This window comes from Herpailurus yagouaroundi, unplaced genomic scaffold, assembly GCF_014898765.1.
Source record: "Herpailurus yagouaroundi ecotype Mexico unplaced genomic scaffold, PumYag 163, whole genome shotgun sequence".
Lineage (NCBI taxonomy): Eukaryota > Metazoa > Chordata > Mammalia > Carnivora > Felidae > Herpailurus > Herpailurus yagouaroundi.
The window spans coordinates 63576697-63596045 of NW_024412404.1; positions in this window are offsets into that span (position 1 = coordinate 63576697).

Consider the following 19349-nt stretch of genomic DNA (forward strand, 5'->3'; position numbering starts at 1 on the left):
ACTTGTGCTCTGTCTCACTCTGTCTCTCAAAAATAAATAAATGTTAAAAAAAAAAAAAGGCTATTTGATTATGACATCAAGAATGTATATGAGGTTCCCTGCCCTTTAACAGAGAAAGTAATTTTAAATACACATCCTGTCTTCCTCCCTGGGGCTGCCCAGGACAACCTCTGTCACCCGGGAAAGACAGATCAACCCTATGTGGTGGCGAACAGAAGCTCAGGCTTAGAGTTTGGATTCTGTCTCTTCTCTCCCCAGTCCTCACCCTCCAAGCGGGGCCATTTTTGGCAAGTTCTGTGGTCTCAAGCCTCTGTGTTCCTGTCGTGGGGATGATCATCTTGCTTGTAGGATTTAACGAATAAAATAATCTAAGAAAATAATCTGTAATTTAGGGAGAGCTAGACACCGGTTACTTAGACAACCAAACGCACACGCGTGCGCACACACACACACAGACGCACACAGGGAAAGAGGGAGAGAGAAACTAGTGGTTGGGACTCAGCTTACTTTCTTCACACTTGTTCTGAAAAATTCTGGAACCATTATAGAGCAATGAGGTTTCTGAAATGAAGGGATAATCTTGGAATCAAAAGCAAAAAAGATGAGGCTCGCCTCCCCTCCCGACCCCAGCTTTTTTATGAGAGAGAGAGAGAGAGAGAATGAGAATGTGAGTGGGGGAGGAGGAGAGAGAGAGGGAGACACAGAATCCCAAGCAGGCTCCAGGCTCTGAGCTGTCAGCACAGAGCCCGACACAGGGCTCGAACTCAAGCTGTGAGATCATGACCTGAGCTGAAGTCAGATACCTAACTGAGTGAGCCGCCAGGCGCCCCTCACCTTCCCCTTTTCCTTAGAGCTGTCGGTGGGTTTTTGGAGGTGCCACACGCCAGCCCCTCCTGCAGACACAGTCTCAGCTCGCTGGTCCCCATCTGATTGTTTCGCCATCACCTGCCCGAGTGTGAGCGCTGTTCTGTTAAGATGATGTTCCTGTCCTTCAGTGTTAGAATGTATATTTGCCTTGGCGAGAAAGTCACACACATTTGTCTTTGGGGACACGTCTCTGAAATCTACCCGCAAGAAGCTACGTGAAGTGCCCCCCGCAGATGGGAACTGGCCCTCCCTCCAGACGGGCAGGCCTCATTTGCTTCCTGGCTAACCCCGTGGTGCTCGGAGTTTCCCAGAATGCTGCATTCCTCCCCAAGGATAACCACGTTATTCGGAAACGCTGGACTCTGGACCTTCGGCGCTTCCCCGGCTCAGCCGTGGCGCGCAGCCCATCTCCTGTGGGACCTGTGCACTGTGCCACCTGCGCGTTCACGGGGGAGGAGAAGAAAGTGGTCCCTGCCCCCCCGGCCCGGCGCTCTGCAGTGGTTTGGGGCGCTGGGGTGCAGGGGCTCTGCACACAAGGGGGGAGCTGCCGCCCTAGCTGTGGGGTGGGGCCCGTCTCTAAGACACGGCCTCGGAGGGCCCTCCAGGCCCTGGGGACCGCACCCCCAGGCAGCCTCCTCCTTTAGACCTCTACGCAGAGGACCGCCGTGCCCCTCACTGGCAGTGCTGAGTGCGGGGCTGGTGTTTGGGGCCCCGCTAAGACATCTCCCTCCGGACAGGGGCTTTCCTACCGACCCTGCGCCCCCCGGTTCCGCCCTCCCCACCAGCACTGCTGCCTCTGTGCACCTCTGTGGCGCCTGCGAACCCTTTAATCGGCTGGGGCTCCCATCTGCGAGTGCCCTCCTCTCCTCTGGTTTCCATGGAGAGGCTGGCAGCAGGGACGTCCAGCTGACGGTGTCGTCCCCAGGCCCACGGGCAGCCCCTCTGAATGCTGTAGGGTGTGGGTCTCCCCTCCTCTTTCCTCTGCCCGGGTGGCTGAGACTTCCCCCCACCCCCGCCACGTACATGGGTGGACCCCTGGCATGTGGCTCCCAGTTTGGCCATGGGCAGGGCGGACCTTTTGTTACCAAAAGCAGCCCAAGAGATCATCTCCCGCCTGCCTGCGCCAGGGTACCCTGGGCCCTCCTTCTCCTGCCTCCTGATGACGGATGCTCACTGTGTCCAGACCCAGCCAGCTGCTCTGTGGGCAGCTGTTGATGACATAGGCCCTTCCGGCTGGAGTGATGTCTGGGCCCTGCACCTTTCTGCCCGGGGAGGGGGGGGGGCCCTTCTTCAGTCATCTCCACCTAAGGGCACCTTCTCTGACCTGTTTTGCAAAGTACGCGGCCTTGGAGAAGCTTCCAGCAGCCCTCCAGGGTCATGCTGGGCCGCCGAGGGCTGCGGCCTCCCACCAGGGCCCAAGACGGGGTCTGCTAAGAGCCCAGGCGGTCACCCGGGTAGAAGCTCCTGGAAAAAGCTCCTGTTGTGAGTCGTGTGGACTGAGTCTCAAAACCGTGTAATTGCTTTCTGAGGCCGTGAGGCAGACACCTATGGCATCTGCGGTCTCGTGTCACGGCCGTCCTCCCTCTGCCCACCCCGCTCATCCTCCTCCTTGATGTGCAGACGGCAGTGGCCCCTGAGTCCCAGGTCGCAGCTTCGGGGACACGTTCTCCTTGCACGGCAAAAGGTTGTGCATGGGGCAAACCACGCCCACGGTGCCACGCCCCAAACCACAGCCCAGCCCCGCACATTCCCCCGAATGCAGCACCCCCCCCCCAGTTTTCACTTCCGTTTGAAAATGACTCTCCATGTGTGAGGCCTCCCAGAGGTTGATGTCTGCCTTATGCTTAAAGGGCAAAATGGGAGACAGGCTTTCAGTTGTGGGATGAATAAGCCCCGGGAATGAAAGGCACAGCATTGGGAATGAAGTCAATGGTATCGTAGCAGGACTGCTGGTGACAGGTGGCAGCTCCGTCGTGGGGAGCTCAGCAGAGTATAGAGAAGTTGAATCACTAGGTCGTGCACCTCCCTGAAACTAACGTAATGTGGTGTGCCAGCTAGAATTTAAATTTGGGGGAGGGCGTCTGGGGGGGGCTCGGTCGGCTGGGCGTTTGACTCTTGATTTTGACTCAAGTCATGATCTCACGGTTCGTGGGTTTGAGCCCTGCTTCGGGCTCTGTGCTGGCAGTGTGGAGCGTGCTTGGGATTCTCTCTCTCTCTCTCTCTCTCTCTCAAAATAAATAAAGAGGCATAAGAAAAAAACAACAACAAAAAAGGTGTTGGAGCCTCACCAATCATGGCCCAGCAGAGGCAATAGTGAAGTTTGTATGGAGACTGTTGGGTAAGCGTGCGTGGCTTTGAAATCTGACATTATTTGAGCCGTTGAGTCAACACTTGTGGTATTTAACGAATGGTGGCTGGTTTATGCGTGTGTCTGTCTGTCTGGACTTGCCCGGGTCAGTAACCTTACTGAAGCACGGGTTCTGAAACCCAGCCCAGTGGGTGTTGTGTGACTCCCCAGAACCACGTGATCCCAGCTCACCGGACGATCGTACTGTTACCCCCGCTGATACTCGAGCTGCTAATGAGCCGAGCGTCTCTCATGCCAACTCAGTTTAAAGATGACCAAGTGTTTGTGGTTGCCATCCTTTTCAATGATTCTTGCTACAGTGAAGGCGGCCGGTGTTAGAATTGACAGGAGAAGGGAGTCTGGACCGCAGTCCCTGCGGGAACGTGCTTCTGTGTCCAGAGGCCGTTACGTTCTGCTGCAGGCAGGACTCTGATGTTTTTACTCCTGACGATACTTGGAAAACAAACAAAATGCAGGAACGAAGGCACTGATCCCAGTGACGTGGCCGCAACATTTTTATTAGGGGGATTGAGGTTTTAAATTCGTGACTTAAGTTGTACTGCACGTGATAATGCCCTTTTAAAAATCTGCATTTCCCCCCACCTCAGGAAGAAATAAAAAGGCACCTTCTCATGAATCATTTGATTAAAATTCCTCTCCAGCACCCTGTACAGCTCATTCACTGTGGAATCGTTGAAAACCGGGTGATTTGCACCTCTGCACTTGCCCAAATGAAATCAGGAGTGTGATTTACAATTATAATCCTGGACTCTCTGAGCTGAAAGGGGTTCTAGCAGTTGCCAACACCGGGAATGGCATTTTGCAGATGAAAAACAGAGGTCCTGGGGCCCTTTCTCATTCGGGTAGGATCAGTACCTTGGCAGGGAGAAAAGGGGGGATTCCTGAATTACACTCTTTTTAATAAACTGCTTACGTGTGTGTGTGTGTTAACGCTGTGACTCTTACTTAAACATATTAATAAATATGTATGAATAATATTCAAGTAGATAATGCTATCTTATGTGTTTTTTAATGAGATATGATATGCTTTTTTAAAAAGCTTTCATTCTCCTATATTTCAGAGTAGCAACCTAGTAGGGTGTAATGCCAGTTTAAAGTCAGGAGGTCCTTCTCTCTCTCTCTCTCTCTCTTTCTCTCTCTCTTAAAAATAAATAAACATTAAAAAGTTTTTTAGGGGTGCCTGGTTGGCTTAGTCGGTTAAGCATCTGCCTTCGGCTCAGGTCATGATCTCACAGTTTGTCAGGTTGAGCCTCGGGTCGGGCTCTATGCTGACAGCTCAGAGCCTGGAGCCTGCTTTGGATTCTGTGTCTCACCTGTCTCTGCCCCTCCCCTGCTTGTGCTCTCTCTCTCTCTCTCTCAGAAACAATAAATGAACAAACTTAAAAATTTTTTTAAAGAAAGGAAAAAGGGGCTCTTGGGTGGCTCAGTTGGTTAAGTGCCCAACTCTTGAGCTCTGCTCAGGTCATGATCCCACAGCTCTGAGTTTGAGCCCCACGTCGGGCTCTCTGCTGACAGCACGGAGCCTGCTTGGGATTCTCTTTCTCCCCCCCCCCCCTCTCTCTCTCTCTCAAAATAAGTAAACAAATATTAAAAAAAATGTAACGTCAGGAAACCGGCACTCTCCCCATGTCCTGCCATTACTTGTGTGCAAAATCGCTTTTCTGCTGAAGACTCTGTTTAGTTACTGTTACAGAAATTAACAAAAAAACCCCACCCCTGCTAAATGAGATAATCATTGTGAACAAGGCGGCACAGCAACCCCTCAATGAGGGGTCCTGTACCAGGGAGCTGGGGTGCTCCTGGTCTTAATTACAGAGTACTGTTCAGCCCTGACTCAATGTGTTGTTTAAACAGACATTTTTAGAACAGTTTGTATTTTCTTCAATCCAAACTATTTTTAGAATTGATGTTACTTTCCTTGCATATGGTTGAGGGGTACTCAGTGAGGCCACGATACACTTATGAATTATGAAATGATGACACAGTGAAGCTGCTCATCACAACTGTCACCTCACCTTTATGTGTGCGTGTGCCGAGAATACTTAAGATCCACGCTCTTGGCAAGTTTCAAGTATATGGTGTGGCATTATATTATTTTTATTTTTTTTTTGGTGGGGTCGGGGAGCAGGGGAGAGGAGCAGAGGGAAAGATAGAGAATCTTTTTTTTTAATTTTTCAGATGTTTTATTTGTGAGAGAAAGAGAGAGAGACAGCGTGAGCGTGGCAGGGGCAGAGAGAGAGACACACACACACAGAATCCGAAGCCGGCTCCAGGCTCCGAGCTGCCAGCACACAGCCCGACGTGGGGCTCGAACCCACGAACCGTGAGATCGTGACCTGAGCCGAAGTCGGAAGTTTAACCAACTGAGCCACCCGGGCGCCTCTAGAAAGAGAGAATCTTAACCAGCCTCCACACCCGTGTGAAGACCAACGAGGGGCTTGAGCCAACGACAGTGAGAACCTGCCCTGAGCAGAAATCAAGAGTCGGACACTCGACCGACTGAGCCCCCCGAGGCGCCTCTCCAGTGCAGTGTGATAAGCTGTAGTCACCAGGCAGGGCATTAGATCCCCGGAACTTACTGGTCCTATAACGGAGAGTTTGCGCCTTTCGAACAGCATCTCCCTTTTCCCCATCGTCCCTGCCCCTGGCCACCCCCATTCTACTCTTTGCCCCTGTGCGTTTGACTTTTTAAAATGCCACGTTGAAGTGAGATCATGCAGTATCTGTCTTTCTGTGTCTGGCTTAGTTCACTCAAGAGAATGGCCTCCAGGCCCATCCATATTGTTACAAGTGGAAGGGTTTCCTTCTTCTGAAAAGCCGAAATGAGTCTCCACTGTGTATATAATGTCTATACTTGTACTGCGTTGTACATTAGTGTGATGGTTGGCGTAACTATTTGGAATTAGGAAAACAGACACGGAGCCAGAAGGCAACATCTCCATCCTCTGGCCCCAAATCTCTCCTCTCCAACCCCGGCCCCCGGCCCTGAAGATTCCAGGGTGCTAACTCACCGGAGTGAATTAGGACGTTGTGTTTCAGATCTTCCAGAAAGAACTGGAGGACCCCAAAAAGTAAAAGCCGCTGCTGCAGAGAAATGCTCCCTTCCCTCTGTTGGAACACAGTTTTATGAATGCCTTTCTGAACAAAGGCTATGAACCAATCCCATCATTCATTATCTTTAAATAGCATAACATTCCAGTGAAATGTTTCTCCAGATGTTTCAGCAAGAGAAATCATTTGTTTGTGGTTCACATTATAGCTTTTTTAGTAAAATAGGACTTTAGGACTTTCCCCCCATACTGGCAATCGTTCCGTCGATTGCGGAAATCTTCCGAGGATCCTTTTTGGATTCCTTCATCATTTTTAACAATGTTTCAACTTCTTATTTTCCTACGGTGAGCATCCAGAACAACGTTAAGTTTTGTCTTTGGAAGATGAATTCATTTTGCCGTCTCCAAACAGGATTCTCACGTTGTAGGTCTAGTTATTCCGGAAAAAAAAACAAGCCGGAGGCCCAAACACAGGATTCTTTGTTACTGTAAGCGATTGCAGCACACATTTTAGAAGGGTCAGCTGGGTGCAGGCCACCACATCGCCATGTGGGGTGGTGGCAGGGGGTTGCGTGGAGGGAGAAAACGTGGCCCGGTCTTCCCTGGGATTGCAGTCCGGGGGGGAAGGGCAGATACAATGGGAAGTGAACGAGCAACCCCAAGGGGACGTATTCCACACACCGGGGTGCAGGCAGGGCCCAGATGAGCAGAGGGGAAGGATGGGTCCCCAAGGACAGGCAGCTGGAGGCAAGCCACCTGCGGGTTGACAGTCCAGCCCGTCTGTGGTTCTGGTCCATTCTATACACCTGCCCTCAGAATATCTTTCTGACAATCCTGTCCTGCCTTGGGTGCCTCCTTGATTAAATGCCTTGGAAGCTCCTTGTTGTGTTCATGCAAGAATTCTTCCCGCTCAGCCTAGACCACAGGCCCCTACCAGATCCCAGCTTACCTCTGATACCTCCCGTCCTGCTGTCCTCCAGAGGTGCTCTGCTCACACCCCTGCTGGTGAACCGTACCTCCTCACCATGCTGCTTGCGCAGCCTGGCACGTCCCTGCTACACGCACCCCTCATCCAAGTCTTTGCTCAAGTAGCGCCTCGTTCCTTCCTCCAGGAAGCCCTCAGGGACTTCCTCCCTCTCCCACGGAGCAGTGCTCCCCCTGCACCCAGGACATTCCCTCCTTCAGTGAGTCTTGCTATAGCTCCGGCTGGGAGGAGGGAGGAGGAGCTGACGCCCCTCCTCCGTCACTGGGTCACTTCTCTTTCTCTGGGTCACTTCTCCGTGCGCCTCAGAATCTGTGCCCTCTTCCCTGGGCTGTTGGGCCCGGCAGCCGCCGGCGCTCACAAGGGCATCAGCGTGTGCTTGGGAATGAACGAATGAAGCCCTTCCCACGTAAGCAGAAGGTGGAGCCGGCGGGGAGGCACCGCACCGGCAAAGGCAGGGCTCTCGTGTTTGAGAGGCCAAGGCCAGTGCCACTGAAAAGGCGGGGCTTGCCCTCGGTTGTGGAGGGGTGCTCCGGTCTCGAAGGTCTGCAAATGATAAAATCAAGAACTTCAGATTCCACTTTCTTTCCAGCTAGCACCTTCCTCCTCCTCCACCTCCGTCTGGGGATTCTTGGACAGCTGCCCGGCAGCAGTCGTGGGAACAACACATGCTTGCTGAGTGCCCATTCTGCTCCGTGCACTGGCACCGCAGCCCCGGGGGAGTCACAAACACAGATGCCAGGCAGGCGAGGTCCAGGGACCGGGAGAGCCCCGCAGGCCTCAGCCAGGAGAAGCAGTACCTGCCGTGGCCACAGGGGGCGCTGCTGCTCAGGTTCGGCCCGCGTCCGTGCCCGGAGCGCAGCCCCGGTGGGCAGGCCTTCGGATTGTTCGAGAGAAACCGGACATCTAGACTGGGTTGGGAAACGCTACAATTAAAAAATGTGGATGACTGAAGTACATTCTTTTTTACACCAGAAGGGCTAAAGAGGCTATGTTTCTTGTTGCCTTTGGTCTCCGGGCAGGCAGCTTTCCACCCCAGCTGATGCATCTTGGTTGGTTTCTTGACTTCCAAGAGCTCTCCGTTTCCAATGCCACACAGCGCCACCTTCTCCGTCTCGCCAGAACTATGCGAGCCAAGTCCCCATGGGTGCACTTGAAGGCTCCGTCTTTATGTCTAGGCTCCCTTGGCTCGTGGACTCTGGCCCCGGAGCCCTTCACCTGTAGCCAGGTGATCTGCAGAGTAGCGAGGAGGTAAGGCATGGGACAGCCCAGTCGTTCCTCCGGGCCGAGGGCAGAGCCGTGGCGAGTACGTGGAAACACACTGGTCTCATCAACACATCCCACATTGTGTCACCAGTGGGGAAAAAGGCAAAGAAAAAAGGCAGAATGTCAATGCTTCTCTGCAAAGCTGCGTGTCTTTTTATAATATCTCACAGGGAAGAAATAGGTCAGCATCGCCCCAAATGCAGGCCAATTTTCCCGCAGTCCAACCAAGAGCGCGTAGATGGGCCGTTTGACGTGCCAGGAAGCTCGCCGTCACCATGTCAGAAGTAATGAGGATGAGTGGAAAGAGAGCCTTGACTCCCAGGGAGATATTTTAAGCAAGGGGGACCGAGGAACCCTGCTCTACCTGCCAGCGATCCGAGGCTGTAAAAAATCATTAGCAGTGACAGGATATTGAGGGAATGAACAAGTCAGGGTTAAGGTGCTGTGCTCCTGCCTCTCTGAAATGGAATTTTAGAAAACGAAACTTTTTCTTTGAATTGTACCACATCCTTGGTTTAGAAAAGCCAATCAGCTCGCGAGCCTATGCCCTCGATAGGTCCGTTTGATCGAATTCAGTTTAGATCGAAAAACCACATCGTGCAAAGTGCCCGCCAGCAGATGAATGGAACAACACGACGTGGTCCATCCAAACAATGCAGCGTCATTCGGTCTTAAAGAGGAAGGCGATGCGGACATGTGCTGCACGTGGGTGAACCCGGAGGACGTGATGCTGAGTGACATAAGCCTGTCGCAGGGGGACAAATACTGGATGATTCGACTCACAAGAGGTACCTAGAAGTAGTCAAATCCCCAGAGACAGGAAGGAGAACAGAGGTCACGGAGGCGGGAGAGGGGGGTGGGGGAGCCGTTGTTTGATTTCATCTAGGTGCAGAGTTTCCTTCTGGGAGCAGGATAAAGGGCCACTGGACCCTACACTCACACAGGCACGGAACTGGCAAGTTTTATGTGCTGTAGATTTCCCCACAACTTAAACCGTCCTCCAAGAGCAGGAACCTGAGGCCTGCCTCTGTGATCGCAGGCCAAGACATCTTTGAGACCCGGAAGTGCTGTCTTATCACACAGGCCAGGATACCCGGTGACTTATCTCTCTATCTCGTCTGTCTAACAGAAACCGCAGCCATTTTTACGTAATTTTATCCTTCTCTTGTTGACCCGCCAGGCATCACCGCATCCTGTCCTAAGGAAAACAATGGGATTCTGTAAACTTGAGAAGGGTATTTAAGGAAACCATCGCTACGAGTGTAGTTCAGAGCAAAACGTGCTTGTGTCTCTATTAACCTCTGAAAGCGTATGTTTTTCTGAATCCGTGCATCTTTCAAACTCTGGACTCTATCAGGATGATTTCAAAACATTCCCCCTGCCCCTCTGTGACCTCTGTATTGAGGAAGAAGACTTTGCTGGTCCTTTTCCCCGGCATGCAGGGTGTCAGAGATTCCTCTGGGGCTCTTCAATTCCTGAGTTTCCCGGTCTCACGGAAGGGCAGTTGGGGACAGCCTGTGTGTGGCCTCCTGCCCGCCGCAGAGTCGCTCACATTCTCCAGTCCCAGATTAGACAGGTGGACTGGGAGGAACCATGCCCGGGGCTGGGCCTCCTCAGTGGGCTGGGCGGCGTTGGCTGGGGTGTGTGTGTGTGTGTGTGGTGTTGGCGGGCGGGGAGGGGTGGCAGGGGGACTCTGACCTGGCTGCAGACTTTGGGACAGAAGGAGGCAGCAGTTTCCCTTTGGTATTGGGCTGCGGAGTCTAATGAGAAGTGACAGGGTTGCCACAACCGTTGGGGAGCTCGGCACTGTGGACCCCAAGAGCAGCTGAAGTGCTCCCTTCGGGCAAATACGTCAGCCCCAGGGGCAGGGTGGGGGGCAGCAGTAATCTGGGGCCCCGCTGCCAAAAAGGCTGAGTTGCAGGGTAAGTTTCTGTGCACAGGGTATGATGGGGATCCAGGAACAGACTGCAGGATAAAGCGGGACTGGGGATTAAAGTAAGACCAGAGCCATGGTCTCCGAGTGACAGCGTGGTGGTCAAGGCCAGATGGACGACTCTGGAAGGTAGGCGGGAAGTATTGACTGGATGGGTGGATGGGTCGGGGGATGGATAGGTGGAAGGATAGGTGGGCGGAGGGAAAGGTGGGTGGATGGGTGGGTGGATGGATGGGAGGCTGAGTGGGGCGGGGGGTGACCTACCCATGGATGCCTAGGTTGATGAAGCTAGAAAAGCAAGCAAAGATCAGGCCACGAAGGCCTTATGAGGAGTTGAGCATAGCGTGGAAAGCCATTGAAAGAGTTTAAGGAGGAGGGTGACAAATGGATCTGTGTGCCTGAAAGATCGCTCTGATTTCATGTGGAAAATGGGCTGGGGGAGGTGCGAGACTTGGATGCAAAGGGACCGTTTGGAAGGCAGCTGCAGGAAGAGATTGTAGTGCCTTGAAATTAGGTGAGCGACAATAGAATAAAGAAAGTGGGTGAATTCCACGAATTTTTAAAGAACACCGTTCTCAGGAAACAGCGACCTAGATATTTGGGGTACAAGAGGAAATGCCCGATGATAACCCCTAGTTGGTTAGGCAGCTGGGGGAATGGCAGCACCTTCCGTCAGGGTAGGGGACGGAAAGTGGGTCATGTTCGGGAAGAGGGAGGGATTATCCCGTCAGTCACAGTGCCTGTGACACTTGGTGGCACCCATCTGTCTGCAAGACGCTTCCTCCGCTGGAGCTGAGGGCAGGCCCCGCCCCTTCCCTGCAACCCCAGAACTTAGCTCAGCGCTGGTCCGTGGTTCAGATTTAGGTTGTTGGTCTGACTGGTGAACATGGAGCTGGGATTGGACAGTCTCTGAAGAGCTGTGTCGCTCCTGTGACATGGGGCACGGCAGGGAGACTTGAGGAACTGGCAGGTCAATGTGGAGAAGCTTCCAGAACAAACCGGCTGTGGGGAAAAGGTCTCCGTGTCTGGGCAGCATCTCAAGCCCAAGGCAAAGTGCCAGCCAGACTTCGGGCTCCTTGTCCCGGGGCACCTGTGTGTCTCATAGCTCCAGGCTCTTGTTTGAGGAACCCCTTTCTCATGACAAGTGTCACAAACACTGAATGTCACCCTTGTTGCAAAGGAAGCTGATGTGGACAGACTGTGTGTTGCCTTCCCCCATGAGAACAGGGCTTGGCAATCAACCAGACTCACTATTACAACATGTCCTCGGGGAAGTAGGTCATGTGTCCCCAGGAGAGTCACAGAGGCCAAGGAGAGTGAGAGGTTTGCACTGAGCAGGGCTTTCTTTTTCTCAAAGCTCCAAAGGGTGGGGGCCAGGAGCCATTTTGTTTTCCGGCCAGTGGTGCGTTTCCTTCCCAGGATTAGTCATCCCCACCCCGTCCGCACCTCTGGCTCTGAGGTGAATGAACACAGAAGTGCGTTCTGTGTCTCGCCTCTAGCTGACCCCTGGGAGATGCTTGCCATTGTCGGGCTCTCTCCTGGTCCTCCTTGTAGTTGAAGAAGAGAAGGTGGCAGGTCACCTCTGTGGGGTGTTTGCTTGCGACCTAGCGTGACTCCACAGAGTGTTCCCTGTGGCGCTTCGCACAGGTTTCTGAGAGGCCTCAGTGAGTGGTGAGGCACCACCCTGTGGTGAGGTGGCCCAGGATGGACCTGCGAGGAACGTAGCAGAACCGGGGAGGCTGGGCGAAGGGCGCGGGAGGATGGCTTCCCCCTTCAGACTCAGGAAGGGAGAATGGGTCCCTCAACAACCTGCTTGCGAAGGGGAACCAAGGTGATTAATTCTCCTGCAGGAACAGAAGAAAGAGGGACCTTCTGCTCCCTTACCATCGCTCCAGAAATATGCTCACTCCCCTCGCTCGTCTGAGACCGTCACAGACGACTGATGGGGTCCCCGACCGACCTTCAAAATGAAGGAGTTTGCCGTTCATGGAGGGCTTCTGTCAGACTCCAGCTAGAGACTTTCCACGAGCCCAGAGCGTTCTGAGCAAACCCACAATGTAAGGCTTCATTTCCCACACTTTCCTTATCTTGCCTCAGACACATTTCCACTTTCTCAGTATTCCGTCCCCAAGATGTGGTAATGTTGCTCGTGTTCTGTGTTGGGAAGTGTGTCCCTGGGACCAACTGTGGTGCTATAAAGGAAATGATAGTTTTCCTTCTAAATGATTTTATATTTACACTAAAGGATAAATACATAAGATGCACTGAAACCCTCAAGCGATTGAAAATAAATATATGGGGGCATCTGGGTGGCTCAGTTGGTGGAGCATCCGACTTCGGCTCAGGTCATGATCTCGCGGTCTGTGAGTTCGAGCCCGCGTCGGGCTCTGTGCTGACAGCTCAGAGCCTGGAGCCTGCTTCGGATTCGGTGTCTCCCTCCCTCTCTGCCCCTCCCACACTCATGTTCTCTTTCTCTCTCCCTCTCTCTCTCTCTCAGAAATAAAGATTTTTTAAAAAATTAAAAAAATAAATATATGTATTTACTTAATTCAGTGATTAAATAAATTAATGTATTTACTTAATTGAAGACCGCACCAGGGCCGAAGCACAAAGAGAAAACGTGCATTAAAATACACGGAGGGAGGGGCGCCTGGGTGGCGCAGTCGGTTAAGCGTCCGACTTCAACCAGGTCACAATCTCGCGGTCCGTGAGTTCGAGCCCCGCATTGGGCTCTGGGCTGATGGCTCGGAGCCTGGAGCCTGCTTCCGATTCTGTGTCTCCCTCTCTCTCTGCCCCTCCCCCGTTCATGCTCTGTCTCTCTCTGTCCCAAAAATAAATAAACGTTGAAAAGAAAAATTTAAAATACACGGAGGGAGAATGGCCGTCCATGCATTTACCGTTAGCTGATATTGATCACCTACTACGTGGCTGATGCTGCTCAGGGCCCTGGGAGGAGGGAGAGGAGAATTCAGACTTTGCCTTCATTTCAGAGCCAGTAAATAAAGGACATATGCATGGAGATGTTGATTGTGACAAAAAAAAAAAAAAAAGTGAGGACCCATCAAGAGGGAAAGTTTGAAAAAAGATCGGTTCCACTTACGGGTCATGGAACGATCTGCAGCCCATCAGAGGCGTGCTTCAGATCTAAAAGGGCCAACAGGGTGGGATTTCTGTGATTCGTTAATCGGTGGGATGAGCAAGATGCCTCGTGCGTGTCGTGTCCCCAGAGTTTACATCTGCGCGCACTCGGCTGTCGAGCATCGTGGGCACGGCGAACGACGTGCTGAGACACGTTGCAAGTTACCACGTAGATCACTCAGAACATGTGGTTATGTGTTCAAGAACAAAGGTGTGCAGAGACACTCAGTGGGTCATCACGTATTTGTACCACAGCGCACGTGTTCAGGAAAAGCACCTGACTTCGAAAATTTAGTAAACCAAATCGGCCTGACCTCCAAACCAGGATTGGCAGAAACATGGTGACAGTGGGTCCCTGGAGTTCAGGGGAATGGTCATGCCCAAGGGTCTGGGTTTTATCCTGGAATGCCAGGAGACCGTGCCTTTTGAGCCCAGGAGGGTGAGTATAGACTCAGGACACTAACAGAGAGTTTGAGAACATGCACCCCCCCCCCCATCGCCTCTTTTTTAGTAGACTTTATTTTTTAGGGAAGTTTCGCTTTCACAGCAAAATTGAGTGGAAAGTGAAGAGATTTCTTATGTACCCCCTACTCCACACACATAAGTCTTCTATCAACGTTTGGCATCAGAGAGGCACACAGACACCCCATTACGTTTCCAAGTCCATGGTTTACATTAGGGTTCACTCTTGATGACATCCATTCTGTGGATTTTGACAAATGCACATGACACGTATCCATCATTTTAGCGTCCTGCGGAATAGTCGCACTGCCCTAAAAATCCCCTGTGGGCCATCGATTCATCCCTCCCTCTCTCCTCATCTCTGGCAACCGCTAATATTTTTTCACTGTCTTCATGGCTTTGCCTTTGACTTCTGTCTTCATTAACGTTTGCCAGAACGTTATGTAGTTGGAATCGTACACGTATGTAGCCTTTCCAAATTGGCTTCTTTCGCTCGGCACGGGCGTGGGGTCCTCTGCGTCTTGGCTTGGTAGTACCACACTTGGGTTTAGTGCTGGATGACAGTTCATTGTCTGGACGCTTCGCAGTTTACTCATCCATCCCCTAGCAGAGGGCTTCTTGGTTGCTTCGACGTTTTGGCAAAATTATGGATAAACATTCGTATGCAGTTGTCCGTGTCAGCGTTACGTTTTCGACTCATTGCGGTAAACGCCAAGGAGCGCGATTCCTGGATCGTATGATAAAATTACGGTTTCTGTGAGAAAATGTCAGACCGTCTTGCAAAGTGGCTGCACCATTTTGCATTCGCAGCAGTGAACGGAAGTGTCTGTTGCCTCACATCCTTGCCAGCGTTTGGTGTTGTCAGTGTTCTGGATTTGGGCCCTTGTACCGGGTGGGTGGTGAGATCTCTCCATTTTAATTTGCATTTCCCTGAATACATCTGTGTGCACCGTCTTCTCTCCTGCTGATCTGTCACCTGTATACTTCCTCAGGGCGTGGCCATTTGGGTCTTTTGCTCGTTTTCTTTAAGGATTGGAAGTTTTTATTTTTATTTTAAGTTTGTTTTGAGACAGAGAGGGGTGGGGAGAGGGAGAGAGAGAGAAAGAGAGAAAGAGAGAGAATCCCAAGGAGGATCCTCACTATCAGCATGGAGCCCAACATGGGGCTCGAACACATGAACTGTGAGATCATGACCCAAGATGAAATCAAGAGTCAGACACTCGGGGCTCTTGGGTGGCTCAGGTGGTTAAGCGTTTGCAGTTAAGTGTCAGACTTCGTCATGATCTCTCAGTTTGTGAGTTCGAGCCCTGCATTGGGCTCTGTACTGACGGTTTAGGGCCTGGAGCCTGCTTCAGTTTCTGTGTCTCCCTCTCTCTCTGCCCCTCCCCTGCTCATGCCCTGTCTGTCTCTGTCTCTCTCTCTCTCTCAAAAAAAAAAAAAAAAATTAAAAATTAAAAAAAGAAAAGAGTCAGACACTTAACTGTGCCACCCAGGTGCCCCTGCCTGTTTTTTAATCAAGTTGTTTATTTTCTTATTGTTGAGTTTTGACAGTTTTTTTGTGTATTGTTGGTAACAGTCTTTTATCGGATGTGTCTTTTGCAAATGTTTTTTTCCCAGTCTGTGGCTTATCTTCTCATTCTCTTGACATTGCCTTTTGCAGAACAGAAATATTTAATTTTAACGAAGTTTGGCTTACCAGTTCTTTCTTTCACAGACCGTGCCTTTGATGGTGCATCTAGAAAGGCATTGCCACACCCAAGGGCATCTAGGTTTTCTCCCAAGTGACCTCCCAGGGGTTTTATAGTTTTCAGTTTTGCATTTAGGTCTGTGACCCATATTGAGCTAAGTTTTATGAAGGACTTAAGGTCTGCGTCTACGTTCATTTTTTTTTGCAAGGGGGCGTCCAGGTGCTTTTAAGCACCACCTGTTGAAGAGACCGTCTTCCCTCCATTGTATTGGCTTTGTTCCTTTGGCAAAGATCAGTTGACTGTATTTCTCTGGGTCTATTTTGGGGCTCTCTGTCCTGTTCCGTTGACCGATTTGTTAATATTTGTGCCCACACCACACTGTCTTGATGACCGTGGCTTCATGGCAAGGCTTGAACCCGGTAGTGCCTGTCCTTCAACCTTGTTCTCCTTCAGTATCGTGTTGTTTACTCTGGATCTTTTGCCTCTTTGCACAAATGGTAGCATGAGTTTGTCACTATCCATAAAATAGCTTGCTGGGATCTTGATTGTAATTGCGTTGAATTTGTAGATCACAGTGGGAAGAATTGATGTCTTGACCGTGTTGACTCGTCCAGTCCTGCATCCTGGCGTCTGGGGATTTGGATGCCGGTCACTACACAGTCAGATGGCGGTTTCTGAAGTGGACTCTGAGGGCAAAGTGGGATGTACCCAGGAGCGTGGGCCTTCCTCCAGTCAGTCCACAGCGTCTACACCGTGCCCCACACGGAGCAAACACCTCATAAGCCAATGCTGGGTTGGATTCCAAGGAGGGAGTAGTTCAAGAAAAAGGAACAGTGAGGAAAGCCTCCTCTAACTGAGGGCCAAGATTTCTTATCTGCTCCTTTAAAAGGTCCTTTTTAGGGGTGCCTGTGTGGCTCCGTCGGTGGAGCATCCGTCTTCGGCTTGGGTCATGATCTCGTGGTCTGTGAGTTCGAGCCCCGCGTGGGGCTCGGAGCCTAGAGCCTGCTTCGGATTCTGTGTCTCCTCCTCTCTCTGCCCCTCCCCTGCTCATGCTCTGTCTCTCAATAAGAAATAAACGTTAAGGAAAAAAATCTTTATAAAACAAATTAAATAAATAAATGGTCCTTTATCAACTTTTCCTGACCTTGGACCTTTGCGTGCCCTCTTTCCCTCACCCACTGGGCCCCCTGGGGTTCTTTCTGGCTCCTCTGCATCCACGTCCAGAAGTTCTGTCTCGTGGGGGTCTGGTCTCAGCCCCGGCTTCACTGGGTCACCTCTGACCCTGAGCCCCTGGGAGAGCACGCACACGCACACGCACGCACCGTGACTTTGTCTGCCTGGAGCCTGCAGTGGGTCCAGATCATCTCTGGAACCCTAACCCACACACGCGTGAGTTTGCCGTCACCCGCGCCTCGCCCGAATGTGTGACCCCTCGTCTCCATCAGCCCCCACACGTGACTTTTCCTTCTACAGAAGCCCGTGGCTCCCCCAGCTCTCCTCTGTGCTGGGGGTGTGCATTCAGACGATGCCAACAAATCGGCTCCTCCAGGCCGAGCGGGGGTTCGGAGGCATCTCTGCTTATCCTGCACGTGCCCAGTGTGTGTGTGCGGCCTTCTCTGGGGCGCATAAGTGCTTTTTTCAGCTCGCACAAATGCGAGCGATTAGACATTCAGTGAGACACCCCAGCTGGAGCGTAGCCGCTTCGTGGCATTCCTGGTGACAGCCTCCCCTTTTTGGAGCCGGGCAGGCGGGAGGTACGAGGAGAACAGCGCTCGGCTTGTTGGGGCATTCGTAGCGCACCCGGGGTGGGGGGACTGAGAACACTTCCTTAGAGGCCTCTCTGTGTGGCAGGGGTTGTATTTAGAAGGGGGGCTGCTTGGTAAAGGCCAACCGTGGACTGGGGGCTGGTCAACACCCCAGGGATGGGGTGTGGGGCCCCCCTGGCTCCTGACAATGACCTCGAGCCAGCACACGGTGCAGAGACCAAGGGGGGCGCCCCTTCGTGCTCCGTGGTATCTGTCAGGTGCTCTCTCGGCGAGAGCGCACGGCCCCTGGGACTGGCATCCTTACCGCTGTGCGACTCTCTCTCCCCTCCCGGCGCCTCTAACCGTCTGTCCCCTCCTAGCGTCACTGCCCTTGGTGGCCGTGAATCTAGTCACACTCTGGTCCAGGCACGGCAGGGCCAGGCGTGCCGCGGGGACCTGGCAGCTCGCCGCGGAATGAATGAATGAGTGGGTGAATGAATGAATGAGTGGGTGAATGAATGAATGAGTGGATGAATGAATGAATGAGCGGATGAATGAATGAATGAGTGGGTGAATGTGTGGAGAAAGAAGATGTGCCACGCGCCTCGCGTGACACTTCCCATGCAGTCGCCGGGGAGATGCTCGTTCTGGGAGGTGGCGGAGAGACTTTCGATTGTCCTTCAGGAATGATTGGGTTGTTTTCATTTCATTCAGCAACAAGCATGCATTATCTCTTTTATCCTTGAAGTTCTACGTAACAACAGGGAAACACGGTAAACGTCCGGTCCTTCCTCTTTGCTGGGGCGCGGGGGTCGTGGGCGGTCTGGCCATCCAGGCCCGTGGCTCCAGCCCCTAATTCGGGGGAGGCGGCCCCTGATACGACATCCTGCACCTGCCCGCAGGCCGGCGCCCGTGGGGTGTGGGGACTGTGTTAGGTCTCCCAGCACCGGGTGCCCTGAGGCCGAGCAAACAGTTGCCTCTTCGGGGCCCCGACCTGCTCCAATGCCCAGCCAGGTAGGGAGCTGTGCCCAGGGTTAAGGCTCGTCACATTTTGTAAGGGAAGGAGGAACGAAACCCTGACCCCAAGGAGCCCTCTGGTTGCCCACATCACTGTCTCCTGGACACTAACGATGCTAGTTATTAAGAGGGTTGATTTTTTTTTTCCCCTGTAGTCTGACTCTGCGGCCAAGCCTCTGGGGGAGTCTATGCTGCCCGTGTAACAGGTCCAGGCCGAGAAAGCGCCCTCAGTTGCGCGTTCCCTTTACCCGGCCAGTTAGAGCGGGTCAAGCCCTCGTCTTCACCGCCCACCCGAGGCCCTCACAGCTTTACGCTAGAGAGTCATCCGGCACCCTCTCCTCCCTGCTGCGTTCCCCCCCCCCCCCGTAAATTTGTGCCAGGCCACTGCCCACGCTCCTTCTGGGATCACAGGTAGCTGCTACCAGCAAAAGACAAGGTGTGCAGCTCATTTTGGTTTCAGGTCAGCGGAGGGCAAACACAGCGATGAGTCGGCTGTGGTTTGGAAAAGTAGTTCGCCAGCCCGGTGTCTTGAGACGTCAGTGGGGATCCACGGAATGTTTTAGAGCAAGGTCATGGCACGGTCCGATCTTAAAAGGTAGCAACGGGCCAAGCCCTGAGGCGTGGAATGGATTTGGGGTACCGCTACATGACCATCTGGTAAACACGGATCATGTACCAGGCTTGCGTTGAGGGCTTGAGGGAGGGCCTTTAAATTGAACGCAGACAAAAGTGACCAGAGCGGAGACCGGAGCTGGTCGGGAAAGGCGGGTTCTCAGCGGGCCCACAACCAGTGGGAGGAGACTGGGATGCTGCTGTGTGTCGGTCGGGAACAG